Source organism: Thalassophryne amazonica, chromosome 7 (genome assembly GCF_902500255.1).
Source record: "Thalassophryne amazonica chromosome 7, fThaAma1.1, whole genome shotgun sequence".
Taxonomy (NCBI): Eukaryota; Metazoa; Chordata; class Actinopteri; order Batrachoidiformes; family Batrachoididae; genus Thalassophryne; species Thalassophryne amazonica.
Window position 1 is genome coordinate 121,893,101 of NC_047109.1, and position 17,658 is coordinate 121,910,758.

General features: G+C 42.9%; 1 protein-coding gene across 1 annotated transcript in view; it reads left to right on the top strand.

Moving 5' to 3' along the window:
- The first annotated feature begins 12,973 nt into the window (after positions 1-12,973).
- Positions 12,974-17,658, top strand: part of mms22l (MMS22-like, DNA repair protein) — a 271,386-nt gene continuing 266,701 nt past the window's right edge. The window contains 1 exon segment of the mRNA XM_034175438.1: positions 12,974-13,049. The gene's annotated coding sequence lies outside the window, so the exon portion shown is untranslated.

Genomic DNA, 17,658 nt, shown 5'->3' on the forward strand with positions numbered 1-17,658 from the left:
GCTGATAACGCCAGATGGGAATCTTATGACATATAACATGACATATAACATGTTTGTGTCAACAATAATGTACCTGTATCACAAGCTGAGTTTAATACGGTATTAAAATCTATTTCTAGTGGTGGTAAAATGCTATGCAGAGGTTCTTCTAATCAAAGTCTGTTTTTTCCCCCAAAATTAAGTGAAACCTGCTGTGGAAAAATATGTTTTTCTTCACCACGTAGAAATAACAAAGCTATATGATCTCTTTTCAATGTGAAATTGCTGTGAAACCTCATGTCATTTCCCACTGGAGTCAATTTGCTTGTAATGTTAATTGGAAAAAAAAAAATTGGGCATTACCTCATAAATATTTCATAACAAACTAGAAGCACTCCGTCAAGGCCATGGGGTCTGTTGGGTATTTTCTCCTCCAAACATTCTTAAAACTTTTAACAAGACAAACAGAGTCAAAAAACACCAGTGAGACAGAAAGTCAAATTTATCTCGCGAGGAGTGCAAACAGTCCGTACACGTAGTACCACTGAAAGCACTAAGGACTGCTGCGCCTGCTCACTCTTTTTATTATGAGAAAGCCCTACCCACATTGTGAAACTTGTCCTAAGGGGGGGGAAAGAACAGCGCATGACAAGTTTCTTCAAGTAAAACAAACACATGCGTCAATAAGTGCATCTGCGTGGAAAAACAGTTTCTTTAATCTTATCAATGGAGGTCAGCACATCTCGTTCGTCTGTTGCACTTATCATCTGTTCTGCATCTGCCTGGAGTGTCCTGTTCTTCACACTAAGCATCACATATCACAAGGCCATAATTTCACAACGGTCAAAACAACCTCCAGTTCTTTTACTCCCAGTTCAGACTGACCCCAGCATGCTAAAACAAAGTTGAATAACAAATACATTCTCAGGGTTACTTTTAAGACAGGTGCATAACAGCACAATAACGTTTTCATAAGAAAGAAGACAAAGGTACAAATGTTTAACAGTGATAACATATATATATATATAAAACCCTTAACAGGGTCACTGACGCCATAACATCTACACGCCGTGGAATCACTGAACCTAAAAAAGTCTAACAATGATGTTTGCTCAGTAGTAAAAAAAAGTTTCATCTGCTGTGACTGGATAGCATGTATCCTTAGCGCTTGGCATCACAGTTTATTGCACCTTTCCCAGAAGCTACTGTCATCTGAGCACTGATATTGATATTACATGTGCTTATAGACAAAAACAAATAAGAGACAAAATTCAATTTATTATTCAACTAAACTGCAAATATATGAATTTTTTTTTAACATTTATGAAACACTTCTCTAAACAAGGCCATAGGGTCACTGACCCTAGAGAGATTCACTCCTTGGCACAATGATCTATTTCTTTTTGTCTTTTTAGCATTGGGATCCGGATCGTGATCCGGATCACCACTAAAATTTAATCACTTGTTCCTCTTGTCATTTGCAACCACTCCACAAAATTTCATCAAAATCCGTTCAAAACTTTTTGAGTTATCCTACTGACAAACAGACAAACAAACAAACAAACAAACGCGACCGAAAACATAAACTCCTTGGCGGAGGTAACAAAACTAAAGAAATCTCTTTCAAAATTATTCACAAATTCTACCCTGCAAAGCATTTCTTGAGCAGATTTTAAAAAGATATTATCAGTTATCAAGTTGTTCACCAATAAATATGGCTTTATACACCCTGAAGAAAACCATTTGTAAAACAACTTAACGATTTTATCATATACCTATAAATGATAATATGGTTTTCTGAAGGGTGCAAAAAGCCATATTCATTGGTGAACAACTTGATAACGATTTTATCATATACAGTGGTCCCTCGTTTATCGCGGGAGTTACTTTCTAATAATAACCCGCGATAGGCGAAATCCGCAAAGTAGTCAGCGGTATTTTTTACAATTATTATAGATGTTTTAAGGCTGTAAAACCCCTCACTACACACTTTATACACTTTTCTCAAACAGGCATTAACATTTTCTTACTTTTCTCTCCCATGTAAACACTCAAAGTTCAAACCTTAGTAGAAAAAAATAAAACGTTTTCCTATAAATAATTATGATGGCTTTTAGAAGTAACGAATTTAATTTTAACGATCAACCTACGAGGTTGGACACGTAAGAAATTATTAATAGTGACTCACCAGTATTTCACAGTTCCGCGCTGCTCTGTCTGGATTGGCTGATTACTCGGGTGGTATTAAAAATATTACCCGTCTGCAAAAAGGGTGTATTGCTTTTTATTCTTTAGTGTTTTATCCAATTATATTGGCGTATCATTAATAGATGATATGATAACGATACATATTGTTCATTTTGTTCCTCTCTCCCAGAAACTGTATCACGTCTTTTTTGGATCAGGCTACCTAGGTTATAATATACTTACGCGTTATTTTCCACTCTATGCACTCCACAATCATAACAGCTGTTCAAATAAATGTTTGTAGTAGTAGTTCCTTGTGTTCTAAAGTCAAATAGTGCATTACAGTAGCTTGTAGTCCACTCAAGAGAAGTTTTGTTTCCAAAACGTCACTCCACTGCAGCAGCCAAGCTGCCCCAGTTACACACAATGAAAATGGCGACCAGATAACATCATTTTGTGGGAGTTGGCCCTCTCTATGTTCTCTCTACCTGTACCATGAGTGTGCTTTGCGCCGCTGCGCAACGGTTCGCTCATATTATGTTAGAAAGATTAAAAAGAAAAAATAAGACTATAAAATCAACCCTTAACTGTGCCTTGTGATAGAATTACTACGATGACTGCTCCAAGATGGTGGCTGCATTTCTTGCGCCTCAGCAACCAATGCGGCGTCTACTCCTCTTTATATAGTCTATGTTCATCTACCGTTGGTGGCTTTTTACAACAACAGTTTGTGGCTTTTTTTCCCACTGCGGAGATTTTTTGTGCCATTTCTGATTTATTCCTCCGTCTACCATAGAGCGAGCCTCGCGCTGCTCCGTGCCGCTCCACTCGTACTACTTTCAAGAATTTGTTTTTATGAATAAAGTACTTTGCTAGAACGATAATTGTATTGATTGCCATGTCGTGTAATGTATATTTTCTATGTAAACCAAATATAATGTTCTCTCTTATTAATATGGAGAAATTGATAAATTTGGGGAATAGCCAGTGATGAAAATCTTCCCAGAAGACACTCATAAATTTATACTCAACAAAAATATAAACACAGCACGTTTGGTTTTGCTCTCATTTTGTATGAGATGAACTCAAAGATCTAAAACTTTTTCCACATACACAATATCACCATTTCCCTCAAATATTGTTCACAAACCAGTCTAAATCTGTGATAGTGAGCACTTCTCCTTTGCTGAGATAATCCATCCCACCTCACAGGTGTGCCATATCAAGATGCTGATTAGACACCATGATTAGTGCACAGGTGTGCCTTAGACTGCCCACAATAAAAGGCCACTCTGAAAGGTGCAGTTTTATCACACAGCACAATGCCACAGATGTCGCAAGATTTGAGGGAGCGTGCAATTGGCATGCTGACAGCAGGAATGTCAACCAGAGCTGTTGCTCGTGTATTGAATGTTCATTTCTCTACCATAAGCCGTCTCCAAAGGCGTTTCAGAGAATTTGGCAGTACATCCAACCAGTCTCACAACCGCAGACCACGTGTAACCACACCAGCCCAGGACCTCCACATCCAGCATGTTCACCTCCAAGATCGTCTGAGACCAGCCACTCGGACAGCTGCTGAACCAATCGGTTTGCATAACCAAAGAATTTCTGCACAAACTGTCAGAAACCATCTCAGGGAAGCTCATCTGCATGCTCGTCGTCCTCATCGGGGTCTCAACCTGACTCCAGTTCGTCGTCGTAACCGACTTGAGTGGGCAAATGCTCACATTCGCTGGCGTTTGGCACGTTGGAGAGGTGTTCTCTTCACGGATGAATCCCGTTTCACACTGTTCAGGGCAGATAGCAGACAGCGTGTGTGGCATCATGTGGGTGAGCGATTTTCTGATGTCAGTGTTGTGGATCGAGTGGCCCATGGTGGCGGTGGGGTTATGGTATGGGCAGGCGTCTGTTATGGACGAAGAACACAGGTGCATTTTATTGATGGCATTTTGAATGCACAGAGATACCGTGACGAGATCCTGAGGCCCATTGTTGTGCCATACATCCAAGAACATCACCTCATGTTGCAGCAGGATAATGCACGGCCCCATGTTGCAAGGATCTGTACACAATTCTTGGAAGCTGAAAATGTCCCAGTTCTTGCATGGCCGGCATACTCACCGGACATGTCACCCATTGAGCATGTTTGGGATGCTCTGGACCGGCGTATACGACAGCGTGTACCATTTCCTGCCAATATCCAGCAACTTCGCACAGCCATTGAAGAGGAGTGGACCAACATTCCACAGGCCACAATTGACAACCTGATCAACTCTATGCAAAGGAGATGTGTTGCACTGCATGAGGCAAATGGTGGTCACACCAGATACTGACTGGTATCCCCCCCCAATAAAACAAAACTGAACCTTTCAGAGTGGCATTTTATTGTGGGCAGTCTAAGGCACACCTGTGCACTAATCATGGTGTCTAATCAGCATCTTGGTATCGCACACCTGTGAGGTGGGATGGATTATCTCAGCAAAGGAGAAGTGCTCACTATCACAGATTTAGACTGGTTTGTGAACAATATTTGAGGGAAATGGTGATATTGTGTATGTGGAAAAAGTTTTAGATCTTTGAGTTCATCTCATACAAAATGGGAGCAAAACCAAAAGTGTTGCGTTTATATTTTTGTTGAGTGTACAATCATAAAACAAATGTTCTGTGGTTTCATTGTCTTCATCACAGAATGAGCAGTTGTTCTGCTCAAAACCAAATCGACATCTTAAGAAATCAGCAGAAGGATATATATTACGGAGTGGCTATTTGCCCAACCCTTGGGTCAATGAAGTAAATTTGTGAGCATATACGCCCAACCACAACCGACCAATGAGCGCGCTTGTAAGCTCACTTCCAGTTTCAACGCGGGAGGGAAAAAAGGCGGATATTTTCTCTCCAGCTGCGGGAGGGTTCGCAGCCCGCGGAGGAGCTATGATCTAAAGTGGTTCTGTTTGGCTCATCACACCCAGGGAACTGTGTCAAACTAACACCATCTTACAGCCAACAAGCAGCATTTTGTTCAAAAACTGTTTCGTCGTCGTTAACAGGCTTCCGTTCAAAATGCTTATGAAGTTTGTCTGTTTTTATCCATTGCAGTGTTTTCGCAGTAATTAAAGACGACCCCATTAAATATGTCAAACATACGCCACAATAGAGCCTTAAAAGTTGGTAAGACATTATATTTATCTGCCCAACGGTTGGGCGTGTAGCCTTTGCCTATATTCTTCTTTGTCTTTCAGCTGTTCCCATTAGGGGTCGCCACAGCAGATCAATCGTTTCCATCTCACCCTGTCCTCTGTATCTTCCTCTGTCACACCAACCACCTGCATGTCCTCTCTCAGCACATCCATAAACCTCCTCTTTGTCCTCCCTCTTCTCCTCCTGCCTGGTGGCTCCATCCTCAGCATCCTTCTCCCTATATACCCTGGGCCCCTCCTCTGCACATGTCCAAACCATCTCAATCGCGAAACCGTCCCACCTGAGCTGTCCCTCTGATATGTTCATTCCTAATCTTGTCCATTCTTGTCACTCCCAAAGAGAATCTCAACATCTTCAGCTCTGCCACCTCCAGCTCTGCCTCCTGTCTTTTTGTTAGTGCCACCATCTCTAAACCGTCCAACATAGCTGGTCTCACTACTGTCTTGTAAACTTTCTGCTTCACTCTTGCTGATATTCTTCAGTCACAAATCACTCCTGCCACCTTTCTCCACCCACTCCACCCTGCCTGGACTCTCTTCATCACCTCTCTACCACACTCTCCATTACTTTGAACAGTTGACCCCAAATATTTAAACTCATCTACTTTCACCACTTCTACTCCTTGTAACTGCACTATTCCACTGGGCTCCCTCTCATTCACACACATGTACTCAGTCTTGCTTCTACTGACTTTCATTCCCCTTCTCTCCAAAGCATATCTCCACTTCTCCAGACTAGACTCAACTTGCTCTCTACTCTCACTACAGATCACAATGTCATCTGCAAACATCATAGTCCATGGGGACTCCTGTCTGATCTCATCTGTCAATCAATCAATCAATTTTTTTTATATATCTGCGTAACAATGAAAATTTAAGCAATACCGTCTAATAATACTGCCTAAGGGAAGCATGTATAAAGTGAATAAAATTGGTCCTAGCACAGAACCTTGTGGAACTCCATAATTAACTTTAGTCTGTGAAGAAGATTCCCCATTTACATGAACAAATTGTAATCTATTAGACAAATATGATTCAAACCACCGCAGCGCAGTGCCTTTAATACCTATGGCATGCTCTAATCTCTGTAATAAAATTTTATGGTCAACAGTATCAAAAGCAGCACTGAGGTCCAACAGAACAAGCACAGAGACGAGTCCACTGTCCGAGGCCATAAGAAGATCATTTGTAACCTTCACTAATGCTGTTTCTGTACTATGATGAATTCTAAAACCTGACTGAAACTCTTCAAATAGACCATTCCTCTGCAGATGATCAGTTAGCTGTTTTACAACTACCCTTTCAAGAATTTTTGAGAGAAAAGGAAGGTTGGAGATTGGCCTATAATTAGCTAAGATAGCTGGGTCAAGTGATGGCTTTTTAAGTAATGGTTTAATTACTGCCACCTTAAAAGCCTGTGGTACATAGCCAACTAACAAAGATAGATTGATCATATTTAAGATCGAAGCATTAAATAATGGTAGGGCTTCCTTGAGCAGCCTGGTAGGAATGGGGTCTAATAAACATGTTGATGGTTTGGATGAAGTAACTAATGAAAATAACTCAGACAGAACAATCGGAGAGAAAGCGTCTAACCAAATACCGGCATCACTGAAAGCAGCCAAAGATAACGATACGTCTTTGGGATGGTTATGAGTAATTTTTTCTCTAATAGTTAAAATTTTGTTAGCAAAGAAAGTCATGAAGTCATTACTAGTTAAAGTTAATGGAATACTCAGCTCAATAGAGCTCTGACTCTTTGTCAGCCTGGCTACAGTGCTGAAAAGAAACCTGGGGTTGTTCTTATTTTCTTCAATTAGTGATGAGTAGAAAGATGTCCTAGCTTTACGGAGGGCTTTTTTATAGAGCAACAGACTCTTTTTCCAGGCTAAGTGAAGATCTTCTAAATTGGACAACCTGTCCAACACCACTGCAAACAAGAAAGGACTCAGAGCTGATCCTTGGTGTAATCCCACCTCCACCTTGAATGAGTCTGTCATTCCGACTGCGCATCTCACCGCTGTCACACTATTTTTGTACATGTCCTGCACTACCCTAACATACTTCTCTGCCACTCCAGACTTCCTCATACAATACCACAACTCTTCTCTTGGCACACTATCATAAGCTTTTTCTAAGTCCACAAACACACAATGTACCTCTTTCTGTCCTTCTCTGTACTTCTCCAACAGTATTCTCAGAGCAAACATTGCATCTGTAGTGCTCTTTCTCGGCATGAAACCATATTGCTGCTCACAGATCTTCACCTGTTTTCTAAGCCTAGCTTCTACTACTCTTTCCCATAACTTCATGCTGTGGCTGATCAGCTTTATGCCTCTGTAGTTACTGCAGTTCTGCACATCACCCTTGTTCTTGAAAATAGGAACCAGCACACTTCGTCTCCACTCCTCAGGCATCCTCTCACTTTCCAAGATTTTATTAAACAATCTGGTTATAAACTCTACTGCCATCTCTCCTAGACATTTCCATGCCTCCATTGGAATGTCATCTGGACCAACTGCCTTTCCACTCTTCATCCTCTTCATAGCAGCCCTCACTTCTTCCTTGCTAATCTCTTGTACTTCCTGATTTACTCTCACCACATCATCCAGCCTTTTCTCTTGCTCATTTTCTTTATTCATCAGCTCTTCAAAATATTCCCTCCACCTTCTCAGCACACACTCCTCACTTGTCAGCACATTACCATGTGCATCTTTTACCACCCTAAGCTGCTGCACATCCTTTCCAGCTCTGTCCCTTTATCTGGCCAATCGGTACAAGTCCTTTTCTCCTTCCTTACTATTCAACTTCTTGTACAGCTCGCAATATGCCTTTTCCTTTGCTTTTGCCACTTCTCTTTTCACCTTACGCTGCATCTCCTTGTACTCCTGTCTACTTTCTTCATCTCTCTGACTATCCCAAAACTTTTTCGCCAACCTCTTTCTCCTTATGCTTTCCTGGACCTCTTCCTTCCACCACCAAGTCTCCTTGTCTTCCTTCCACTGTCCAGATGTTATACCCAGTACTGCCCTAGCTGTCTCTCTCACCACATCTGCAATACTTTTCCAGTTGTCCAAAATTGCTTCCTCTCCAACCAGTGCTTCTCTCACCTGCTCGCTAAATTTCACACAACAGTCTTCCTCCTTCAGCTTCCACCATCTGATCATTTGTTGAGCTCTCACTCTCTTCTTCTTCTTTACCTCTAAAGTCATCCTACAAACAACCATCCTATGCTGTCTAGTGACACTCTCTCCTGCCACCACCTTACAGTCTCTGATTTCCTTTAGCTTGCATCTCCGATAAAGAATGTAGTCCACCTGTGTGCACCTTCCTCCACTCTTATATGTTACCCTGTGCTCCTCCCTTTTCTTAAAGTAGGTATTCACCACAGCCATTTCCATCCTTTTTGCCACATCAGCTACCATCTGTCCTTCCCTGTTCCTATCCTTGATACCATATCTACCCATTACTTCCTCATCACCTCTGTTTCCTTCACCAACATGCCCGTTGAAGTCTGCTCCTATCACCACTCTTTCATGCTTGGGTTCACTCTCCACCACCTCATCTAACACACTCCAGAAATCTTCTTTCCCCTTCATCTCACAACCTACCTGTGGGGCATATGCACTGATGATATTCATCATCACCCCTTCAATTTCCAACTTCACACTCATCAGCCTGTCAGACACTCGTTTAACCTCCAACACACTTTTAACATACTCTTCCTTTAACAGCAACAACTTGGAGCTCAACGCCCAGAAAACAGTGGAGATGATCGTGGACTTCAGGAATGCCACAGCCCCCCCGCCCTCCCTCGCCCTCACCAACAGCCCCATCACCACTGTGGTCTGTCACCGCTTCCTCGGCACCACCATCACCCAGGACCTCAAGTGGGAGTCAACCATCAGCTCCCTCATCAAGAAGGCCCAGCAGAGGATGTACTTCCTGCGGCAGCTGAAGAAGGCCAAGCTGCCTGTCCAGCTGATGGTGCAGTTCTACACGGCCATCATCAAGTCTGCTCCTCCATCACAGTGTGGTACGCCGGGGCCACAGCCAGGGACAGACACAGACTGCAGCACATTGTGGCCTCTGCTGAGAAGGTGATCGGCTGTAGCCTTACATCTCTCCATGACCTGCACGTCTCCAGGACTCTGGGCCGAGCAGGTCGGATCACAGCTGACCCTTCTCACCCTGCACATGGTCTATTCAAACCACTCCCCTCGGGCAGGAGGCTACGGTCCATCCGGACCAGAACCTCCCGCCATAAGAACAGTTTCTTCCCCTCTGCCGTTAGACTCATGAACACCTCATAACTCAGTCACCTTAAGCTTAACTCTGTCACTTTATCATTTTATCACGGGTCACTTTAGACAATGTACTTTGGTTTTTAATTGCACTCCTCCCACTGCACTGTTTTTTCTGTTTCTCTGTTTTTCTGTTGCACACAGCCTTTCATATTTCATATTTCTTTTTTTTTATCTTATATTTTATCTTATTTTGACACATATGTTATATTTTATCTTAGCATTTTATCTCCTCTGTTGTGTGTTGGGGTGTGTGGCTGGACATTTTGGTGTTCTTTTCTTTTCTTTGCTCTCCAGGTGGCATGAAAACTGATTTGTCTGTGGAGAAGGTGCTGGCTGAAGAGTCCTTCACCCTCATCAACATCATGTGTAGCACCTGTGACTGGTGCTCACGTGCAGCCTTAAAGACTTTCAGCTGAAGCAGATAATTGGATGGCGTTCTGCATTTAAGTCATGTGTGATTCAAGCAGAACTGCCGGGAACTCGACCTTGTGATGTTCGTTTGTGAGACGCTGAGGACCGCGCCTGGGTTTGACACATCGAGCCCGTGAAGGAGGACGGGTGAGGGACACATGCTGTCAGCACACATCAGAGGTGATTAAGTGTTTGACTAATTGTTGATAGTAACTTGGTATTTTGTTACGCAGTATATTTGAATTGTGATGAGAATGGTGCAGCTCGCTTCTCACTGCTGTGGCGTGCGGACAAGTGATCCTCCACCTGTTGTGAGAAGCTGCTCATTTACATAAAGCTCAAAATACAGACCTGAATGTGTTGCTGATAGTGTGTGTCTTTTGAAGGATATTAGTTGTAACTGCTGACTTACCTCACCTCTTCTATCCTTCGCAGAGAGTCAGTTTGTCGTGTCCACCTGGGGGGTGGTTGGCGATAATAGTGGGTCCAGGAGCGCCGGGCTTCGATCCTTTTGGGCGCTGGAGAGCGTGCCAGCCTTCACTCCACCAGAAGGACGCTATTTCAGTTTTTACACTTTATTATGCACCAGCGGGTGAATTAAATAAATTGTTTTTGTTATTGGAACCGCTTTCTGGTTATTTTTAGCGCTGGGTTCCGTCTGACGCAGGTCCGCTCCTCAACCCTCGTCGACACATAACATCTTCTTAATGTTGCACCATTGTACCGAAGCAAATTCCTAGTCTGTGAATCCTGTTCACTGGCAATGGCAATAAACGTCTTCTGATTCTGATTGATTCTTTAAAATGACCCCAACACCATTTCTCTTCCTGTCCTCACCATGGTACAACAACTTGTACCCACCGCCGATGCTCCTGCTCTTGCTTCCCTTCCACTTGGTCTCTTGCACACACAATATGTCTACCTTTCTCCTCTCCATCATATCAGCCAGCTCTCTCCCTTTACCAGTCAGACTACCAACATTCAAAGTCCCCACTGTCATTTCCACCCTTCTAGTTTTCTTCTTCTCCCGCTGTTCGTGGCAACGTTTTCCTCCTCTTCTTCGTCGTCTTTGCCCAGCAGTAGCCCAATTTCCACTGGCACCCTGTTGGGCAACAGTACTGGTGGCGGACGTTGTTAACCCGGGCCTCGACTGATCCGGTATGGGAATTCGATTCTGAGTCTGCATAGTTGGGTTGGCTTGTTTTACGCCGGATGCCCTTCCTGACGCAACCCTCCTCATTTATCCGGGCTTGGGACTGGCACTCAGAATGTACTGGCTGCACACCCCATGTGGCTGAGTTTGCCTTTGCCTATATATTATTTAGAGTTTTAAAATGAACTTACTTCGCCTTTGGTGCAACAGTATATTTCCTCCTCTTTTGAGAAGAAACATAGAATTGAACTTCTTTGAGTTTGTTGAGAATGAATAGAGTTCTTTAACAAAGGTTTGCTGTATTGTAACTTTGGATAATTTAGAGTTGCTAATATTGTGTCCATTCATCAACAGTGAAGGAGGGATTGGATTATTATTTTGATTAAGAATGCTGGACATTGTAATTACTGCTTGTGGAATTGCTTGGATTATATTATTGTATTGCTTCCTGTGATTAATAATAAATTTGGAGGAAAATTCTGCAAAGGATAAAATATTACCAGAGTTATCTGAAAGATGCATCACAGACTATATTCCTTCATCTAGCCAGTTTTGTTTAAAAAAAAAAAAAGAAAAAAAAGATTGATTTCTAAGTAATGCATACCTGCAATTCCACAATGGGGTGTTATGAGGGCTGACGTTCTGACTGAAAATCATTGAAAAGCAGACAGAGTAATGTTAATTCTTCCAAGATCAATAAAATATAGAGCTCAGTGACCCGCGCGGAGGAGGCGGGGTCCAGCAGGCCCAGCTTTTAAACAGCAACAAGAAAAGGAACCACAAGACTGCCTTGCGTTAGAATGGATAGAGGTGGTAAAGACCAGATGTAATGTTATTTGCTCTGATTCTTTGTCTGCATTGACTAGTATCCTACATGGCAAGTCAGCATGTAGACCTGACTTACTATATGATGTTCTTCGAGGTCTTTTCAGGCTGCATCAGCAGGATATTTTGGTTAATTTCTTATGGGTTCCATCTCATTCAGGTATTGAAGGGAATGAGGTTGCGGACCGGCTTGCTAAGGATGCTTTGAAGTCTGCGGTTCAGTTGAACATTCCACTCAGTAAAGCAGAAGTTAAGCACATAATAGTTACTAAAATGCTAGGCTTATGGCAGGGGCAGTGGGACAGGGAGAGTAAGGGCAGCTTCCTTCACACTGTTCAAAAACAGGTTCCCACTAGAAGACGGTGTAGTTGGAGTCGTAAAGAAGAGCAGGTAATAACAAGGCTTAGGATAGGGCACACTAGGCTTAACCATAATCTCCACATTATTGGCAAGCATGCTACGGGTCAGTGTGTTAACTGCGGGGACATGGAGACTGTTCATCATGTTCTGTTAGCCTGCCGAGCGCACAGCATAGAAAGATGTATTCTGCTAGAGGAGGTCCGAGAACTGGGAGAGGCCAGGCTCTCTCTTGAGGGACTACTTTCCTTCTCTGTGCCGTCAGCTTGGAGATTTGTGTTTAAGTTCCTTAAGAACATGGGGCTTTTTGATAGGATTTAGTTAACCTTATTTATTGTCACTCCTTCGTCGATGCTCCACATCTGTAGTTTCACAATTGTACAGTTGGTGGCGGTAATGCAACATTCTGGATGCCAACCGCCAATAAATTGCAAGAAGAAGAAGAAGAAGCAGAAGGAGGAGGGACCACAACGCATTATACAAAGACGGAAGTGCAGCAATGTGACTTCTCTTCATTGTAAAAGGACCACGCTCACATTGAAACTTCGGACCAATCGGCATCAGGCGCGAGGAGGATGTGCGCATGCGTCCCGACAGCGCGCGCGACAGAATGGCGACTGGCGTGTGATTGTAAGTAATGTTTCTTGACCGAGGTGTAGTTAGTTTTAATTTGGATGTTCGACAGACATTCGCTCCGGGCACAGTGCGACTCGGGCCACTTCAACATTTCAAGTCGCCCGCATTGCAGACTTTACAGTAAACACGCGGAGATAGAAGATGGCCACACTGTCACGAGCGCCACTAGTTTAGCTTACGACAAGCTAAAAGTGGTCTTTGGTCATGGAAACATAGACTGGAATGGACGCGCGCGCCTCAATCACTGAACTCTACACTTCAGTGGTCTCGATCGGGACAGGTGGAGAGGTGCACATCATCAGTAATAAACTGACCGCTTTTTTTTTTTTTTTTTTGGCACTAGCGTCACTTTCTTAACGGATTTTAATAAATGCTGGCGTGTTTTAAAGCCATTTGAAAGCTCTTTCCAATGAACCTATGCATGTGTGGGTGAAAAAAAAAGCTAATGTAAAATGGCATTTTCAATGTTAAAAGCATGAAGCAGTTGCAGCTGTCCTCACGTTCGGGTGCATTTGTTTTCAAATTGTAATATTTCTTAAATTTATTTTTGTTTATATATTAATAATCTAATGATGATTATATACAGTTTTAGAGAAAGAGACAAAAAGAAATAGATCACTGTGCCAAGGAGGGAATCTCTTTAGGGTCAGTGACCCTATGGCCTTGTTTAGAGAAGTGTTTCATAAATGTTAAAAAATTCATATATTTGCAGGTTAGTTGAATAATAAATTGAATTTTGTCTCATTTGTTTTTGTCTATAAGCACATGTAATATCAATATCAGTGCTCAGATGACAGTAGCTTCTGGGAAAGGTGCAAGTTGCAATAAACTATGATGCCAAGCGCTAAGGATACATGCTATCCAGTCACAGCAGATGAAACTTTTTTACTACTGAGCAAACATCATCTTTTTTAGGTTCAATGATTCCACGGCGTGTAGATGTTATGGCGTCAGTGACCCCATGGCCTTGGCGGAGGTTTGCACTCTCTGAGTGCTTCTAGTTTTAAATCTGTTCATATTTTTAATAAATTTTTATATGTAAATATTAGAAATTAAGTCAGTAGCTTCCAGGTCATGTGATCAGTTGACTCAAGATCAGTGTAGAATCATAGTGCTCCACTGGCTGCATGAGATACACCTCTTGTTTTTTCATTTTAAATCTGTTCATATTTTTAATTCATTTTTATATGTAAATATTAGAAATTTAACTCAATAGCTTTAAAGGACATGTCTCATGTTTTTTAACATCCCAGTTAGTAAGACAACATAAAAGTACTCATGACTGTAAGTGTCTTTGCACACATATGCTAATAATTAGTGATCTCTGATGTATTTTAATCCTCTCACTCTGAGCGTTAGCAGGTGCATTTCCGGAAAACATTTCACTCAGCAATTCTCGGCATTTTTCAGTGTGTGACGTCCTTATTAACAAAACAGAAACATCCCAGTGACTGACAGACCAAGGGAAAAGAACCTGCTCCGTCCAAAAACAAAGCTTCTGAGCTGCTGTTCAAACATGATGGCTCTGATTTACAGAGAGGAGACGACACGCTTCACCCAAAAACTCTTAACTTTTTCAGTGTCGGATTTTGGAGCTTTTGGTGATGCTCTGTTTGTGTGGATGCTGGTTTACTGAAGCTGTGGACATGGACGTGGAACATCTGACACTGTTTTTAATAGACTGCCTGGACACAGAGATGGCTTTGTTAAATTGGAAAAAGTCAGAATATATTATTTCCAGGAATTAATGGACATTATTTAATGTGCCACGATCGAGAGGCAGAGCTGCAGCCAGCGATCTCACATGTGAAGTTTACATTTGGTGAGTCTGGCATGTCCAGAATTTTACCCCTTTTGTGTTTTGTGGCTAGATTTCTTTTTTTAATCTCTAAGAGACTGTAAATTTGGAGCTGGAATGTATGTGTGCTCTGAAGCTCGCTGTGTGTGTGTGTGTGCGCGCGCGCACGCGCACACTGCAGCTGACAAGACGCTCGTTTTTCCTCCCGTAGCAGATGTATTTTTTTGAGATTTTATTGATAACACTCAGAATTAATCATACACAAAGCTGAACCTGGAGCAGAAATGGTTATTGACAGGCTGCATTTATGACTCGTGGCTGTGCAGGTGCACAGAACCCTTCACAGAGCTGCAGCTTTTACCATGACTGCATCACAATTAACAGTTATCACTTAAAAACGAGTCATCATAACACAACATCACACTTGCGTAAACTTTGGAATTAGTGTGTGCCTCCGTTCTTAATGTTATCAGCTACATTCCATTGATGCCCATGCTGGGACACTTCTTGTTGCGACGTCACAGGTTGGAAACACCCGAGTACTCACGAGTACTTCTTTTTCAGACGTATACGTAGCTGTTTGCTGTGAATGCTGTATACTTTGAAACCGGTCATGGAAGTGCACAAAGTAATCTTGGTAGATCATCAGATGGTCACTGACAACTAAATCTAAATTGTTAGCATTTTGGTGCGACATGTCCTTTAAACACAGTATCCCACCTTTTTATTTTGAAAAGAGGAAGGTCGGTAGCAGTCTTCTATCGCTGTGTGTTTACTGTAAAGTCTGCAATACAGGTGCACTTGAAATGTTGGAGTGCCTTGCTCAGAGTCGCACTGTACGTGGGAGCAAGGAAAACCCTAACAGAGGTTAGAAATCTACACAAATATCATTTGAATTATACCTCCAAAACATCTCAAGTATACCTCCTCTGTATTGATTTAGGATTGTTTTCATGTCTTCCTAAAACACAACTGCCATAAACAGCAAATCAATCAATCAATCAATCAATTTTTTTATATAGCGCCAAATCACAACAAACAGTTGCCCCAAGGCGCTTTATATTGTAAGGTAAGGCCATACAATAATTATGAAAAACCCCAACGGTCAAAACGACCCCCTGTGAGCAAGCACTTGGCTACAGTGGGAAAGAAAAACTCCCTTTTAACAGGAAGAAACCTCCAGCAAAATAAGATGTTTAGGAAATCTCTCAGCTATACTTTGGGGCTAAACCGAAGCGCTTCCTGGTAGCGCTTTAAATAGCACATTGTGGCGCGCTTCAAGCGGTCAGCTAACCTCGGGCTGAACCATTTTGTGTGTGTAGATTTGTTGTCTGAGTTGTTACATTTTGTTGTTTGTTTTTGCGTATCAAATATGGGTAAGGATTTTTTATTATTGTGATTGAGTTTTAGTTTGGCATTATAGATTGTGTTGGGCAGTGTCAAAAACATTCCCCTCTGATTATCTCTTGGTATGCCCAGGGGCGGGGCTTTGGGTATTTAGATGGGGATGTTTCTGCCAGTAGGGAAGATGGTGTTGGAGCTTTGGTCCTGATGCATCTGTGGTGCTGCTGTAAGTTTCCTGTTCATATGGTGTCTGAGTTTTTTTTTTTTTTTTTCCCCTCCCTGTGGGTTTTTTTTTTTTTTTTTTTTTTTTTAAATTGCTGGCCCTGAATAAAGTATATTACTGGGTGAAATCTTGGATTCGGCCGTTATTGCTACATTTTTGAGCAGTTTGAGCGGAACCCTGTGACATATGGTGTCAGAAGTGGGATGGCGAATCGAAGAAAACGTCGGTCCCAGCAGCATAAAATGGAGGAAGAGGAGGAGCTGGCAAATCATAGGAGACGCTGAGGCGATAGGTGAGCTCCCGGGTCTAATGAAAGCCTTTATGATAAGCCAGCAGACACAAGAGGAGGGTTTCCTTGCTGAGTTTAAAGAACTCCGGGCACATTTGGCAGTAGCACAGCAGCACCAGCAAGCTCCCGTGGCTGAGCAGAGAGCAGCAATGTCTGCCCCGTTATCTGAGGGGGCTCAGTCGCCAACTGAGGAGTCTCGTCTAAGCCCACAGCTGACTCTGGCAACACCTGCTCCCCGGCGATGTCAGAGTTCCTCTATACATCTACCCAGTGTTCATGTGAGTGGTGAAGAGAAATGCCCCAGGCCTGAGGTTCGATCTTATGGTGACCCTAAAATCCCTCAGTATGTGGCAGGAAAGGTTGGCCCAGTACCGGGAGGAAGCGGAGAGCAACCTACGTGGGGCCCAGCAGTCCCAGAAGTTGTGGTATGACCACCAGGCCCGACACAAAGAATTTAAGCCCGGCCAGAAGGTTTTCCTCCTGCTGCCGTCCTCCACCAGCAAGTTACTTGCCAAGTGGCAGCCCCCCTACACTGTGCTCCAGAATATGGGCCCTGTAACTTATGAAATCCACCATCCTGAGAAGAGAAAGACGAAGTAGACATACCATGTTAACCTGTTGAAGGAGTGGAAGGAGGCACCTGCCTTGGTTTCGGTGGCCTCTCTGTTGGTCACGGAGGTGGATAGTTGTTTGTGGCCAGCCCGAGGTAGACCGACCTGGTCGGGCATGCCATCCACCTGAGGGGTCCAATCCACCAGCGGTCCTACCGGGTGCCACATCTGGTGGGGAAGCTTTTGAAGGAAGTAGAGGAAATGCAGCATCTGGGGGTGATCGAGCCATCACGGTCCGAGTGGTGCAGTCCAGTGGTCATTGTGGTAAAGAAGGATTGCTCCCTTTGCATTTGCATTGACTTCCGGAAGCTCAACGCAGTGCCAGAGTTTGATACCTA